Genomic DNA, 4,175 nt, shown 5'->3' with positions numbered 1-4,175 from the left:
GAATGATGTTTACACAACGTATACCACTTGTTAAATAATACAATTGAAATAAAGCACTCTTCAACGGTCACGTTACTTTAAGATCCGGACAGATGGCGGTGCCACACTTGATTTCACCGTCCACACTGGGGCACATGCTTCTAGTCAGAAGGCAAGTGTGTGTCTACAAGCGCGGTCGATTGTCCAGAAGGTTCGACGCCACGCAAAGCTACTACTACTTTTGAGATACGATAGCTTGTGATTTTTCACAACGCCAAATTTAAATCGTGTAGACAAAGTGCTGCCACGCTCAACATAAGTAAGAGTACTGTGGCAGATATCGTCAGACGATTAAAAAATGAGGACCGTATCGACTCTATACCGCAAAGGGGCCAGCCACCGAAGCTGGATGCAAGTGACAAGAGGCAGCTAATGGGGCAGGTAATACGGAAAATAAACAAGGATCCTACACTCATTGCACCCACATTAGCACGTGAGTTGCTAAATGAGACTGGCAAAAAGGTACATCCTCAAATGATTCGCATAGCATCGAATGAAACTGGCTACAATGGAAGAGTGGCCAGGAAGAAACCGTATGTGAATGAACAGAATCGAAAAAAGAGATTGTACTTTGCCATGGAGTTTATTACGAAGGATGCAATATGGTGGAACGACGTCATTTTTCCCGGCGAAAGTAAATTTAAAGTTTTTGAGTCGGATAGATGAAGCATGGTGCGGCGAAGGAAGGACGAAGAATTTACAGTCACAAATATTAAACCTATTGTAAAGCTTGTAAAGCATGGAGGTTGCAGCGATCTTGTCTGAGGCTGCATATCGATAGTTGGATCGAGCGAATTGGTGTTCATCGACAGTATTGTGGACAAATATGTCTATCTGAACATATTAAAGAACAATTTACGGAAAAGTGCTAAAAACATGGGGATATCAAATACGTTCAAGTTTTACCAGGACAATGACCCGAAACATAAGGCTCGCATTGTGTAGGAATATTTGTTGTACAATTACCCAAAAGTGTGGGGACAACTGATTACAAAAACACAAGTATCGAACAAGGAAACTCTGAAGCGTCAATTACAAAAAGAATGGGACAGTCTACATGTGGACAATTAGAAAAGACCATTTGCATTATGCCGCAGCGTTTGAATGAAGTGATAAAACAGAATGGCTACCCGACAAGATAATGAAACATTTGATGTTCCACAAAATCTCGTCTTGAAATGATTAGTTCTTCAAAGTGTCCGAATATTAAAGTTACGTGAATATAGGACCGAGTTGTATTTAAATAGTATTGTAAAATAACTTATGTCCGTTAACTTTAAAGTTTATGCTATTATCTACAAGACACATCACGGAATATAATATTTTATTATATGCTTTGCCGGACGGAGTGGTTGAGCGGTTCTAGGCGCTACAGCCTGGAACCGCGCAACCGCTACGGTCGCAGGTTCGAATCCTGCCTCGGGCATGGATGTGTGTGATGTCGTTATGTTGGTTAGGTTTAAATAGTTCTAAGTTCTAGGGGACTGATGACCTCAGAAGTTAAGTCCCATTGTGCTCAGAGCCATTTCAACCATTATATGTTTTATTTGTTTGGTTACGAATGAAGTTATGCTGCTACAAGATTAAAATATCATAGTGTCCGAATATTAAAGTGATTCACTGTACCTGTGAGATTGATTACGCATGCCTATACGAGCTTCCTTGGTGCCTCCGTGTAAGTAACTGTATTTTTAATGCAGCGACGAGAAATGGCAGACGGCAGAGGAGTAGCTGAGAATGGCAAGAGCTGCCGCGGTAGTCGCCACCGCTCGATGGAAACATTAATTATGAAGCCGAGGCGGGCGGAGGTGTTAAATGGCGGCAGGGCGGTGCCGGCCGCCCTTTATTAGCACACAATGGGATGACACACGCGGCCTGCCCGCCGCTAGGCCGTCTCTGGCCCAGTAGCCGCCATTGCTGTCTGCCACAGGTGTCCGGTACGCTCCTTACAAGGAAATAACATGCCGAACGAAACGGATATTTTTATTACATAGTCATTTTCTATTGATTAAATGTTGTTCTCTGTCTTAAACTGTTTTGTTTATAGTGTATATCCTTCTTTGCTTGTCGGTATATTTCTTTTCACACAGATATGAATTTCCACAGATATACAGTGTGTTCGGAAATTCCCGTTACCAACTTCTAGGACTTCTAGAGGACTCTGTGACGCTGTGGCCGCGCGGTTTGAGGCGCCATGTCACGGATTGCGCGGCTGCTCCCGCCGGAGGTTCGAGCCCTCCCTCAGGAATTTGTGTGTGTGTGTGTGTGTGTGTGGTTGTTAGCATTATTTAGTTTAAGTAGTGTATAAGTCTAGGGACCGATGACCTCAGCAGTTTGGTTCCTTAGGAAATCACACACACACACACGCTTCTAGAGGGGAGTGAGTACAAAATATTTTGAACAGGAAACGTACCGGTTCTGTGCTCTCGCTGTTACAAATCATATTTGATAGGTAGCTATGCAACAGGACAGTCATGGTTGGTTACGTCGGATCAGCTGATCCCATTTAATGTCTATCCTCCTTCTCTGACCTGCTCCGAGCATGATTCACGTGTCTGAGAGTGTTAGAGCAAGAAGGTAGAGTATACTTGTGCACGTCGGAGGTTCGAGTCCTCACTTGGGCATGGGTGTGTGTATTGTCTTTAGTGTAAGTTAGTTTAATTAGTGTGTAAGCCTAGGGATCGATGACCTCAGTAGCTTCGTCCCATAGTCCTTACCACAAATTTCCAATTTTACACTTGTGCAGAATACACCGACATGATCCTTCCCAATAGCGAAGCTCACGGTAATGGAAGAACTGCTCGTCACCTTTATCAGTATCGTTCCCTACAACGTACTACTCCTTCACATATCCTTTTCGCCACAATTGCGCAACGGTTTCGACAAAGGGTACCTTCACCGTCAGGAGGCGAGACTTCGGCGCACCGGACAACCGGATTGGATGAGGCCGTTGTGCATCACGTTGAAGAGAACCCGTCAACCGGGACACTAGCAATTTCTTTGACTACTAATGAGTGGAAATGTCAAACAAGTGATGTTCCGGTCACGTCTAATCAATCACTTGCAAAAGTGGTCGCATTACCAGCATGTTTTCAAATGGACATGGTTTCCAATTCAGAATATTATCAAAATATTACACGTCCTAGATGTTTGTAATAGGAATTTCCTAACACCTTGTATTTTTATACATGTGAAATTCGAATTACTTAAAAATTATTGTAAATTGGATAATAAACGTACAGTTAAGAATAAATGTAATCTATGCTTTCAAGCAAAGGTGAGGAGAACAGTTGAGAGTTGACATTCAAAATGGAAGTATACTTGTGTGGGCGGTTACAAAATTCGATTAAAGAAAGTGTTGTGTAGTGGTATTCTGGGAAAGAGGATTAAAAGAAGTACTTTAACTGTATAGTATGAACAGAGTTCGAATCTGAGAGATTCAATAGGGAGATAAAGATCGTTTTTACTTTACCTTGAACCATCCCTTATTTAAAGCGTACAAGGACTGAGGATGTATAAAAGGTAGGGACGGAAGAGGACTAAGATGTCGAAGACTGCACATAGGTATTGGCTGGTGTAAATCTACGAAGAGAAGATAAAACTTGGGAAATGTTCGATAGGAGGTACAGTCTCCATTAAGTACGCGAGGCTGAGTGGCTAATGGACACGGAATTAAGAAGTGCCGTGGGAAACGGTATAAAAACATTTACTGCTAGGAATTAATATTGTTATTTGAGAGAGATCAATGTGTGCATTGAACATTTACTGCTAGGAATTAATATTATTATTTGAGAGAGATCAATGTGTGCATTGACTATGGCGTGTGAATGGTATGTGCTGTACAAAAGACAAAAACTTTACATGAAAATTGTAGTTTAAGACAAAAATTAAAGCCTTTACGTAACTGAAAGGTCATGGCACGGATTTTGTATAGAATGAGATAACGAATCAATGTGCACGTGATAGAACAGGTATCAACCGCCTTGTACTCTTCAGTATTGCAAGGTATTGTTTTCATCAGAATTCCATGATAAAATCTGTTCAGAAGTTATCCTTGAGTTGTTTAAAAAGATAAAGTTTGATACACAGTGCGTGACCAGCATGTAGACAGATTACAGCGTCTCGTCGTGTGGTAC

The sequence above is a fragment of the Schistocerca cancellata genome, chromosome 3 (genome assembly GCF_023864275.1).
Source record: "Schistocerca cancellata isolate TAMUIC-IGC-003103 chromosome 3, iqSchCanc2.1, whole genome shotgun sequence".
Classification (NCBI taxonomy): Eukaryota; Metazoa; Arthropoda; class Insecta; order Orthoptera; family Acrididae; genus Schistocerca; species Schistocerca cancellata.
Note: the sequence above shows the minus strand (reverse complement) of the source record.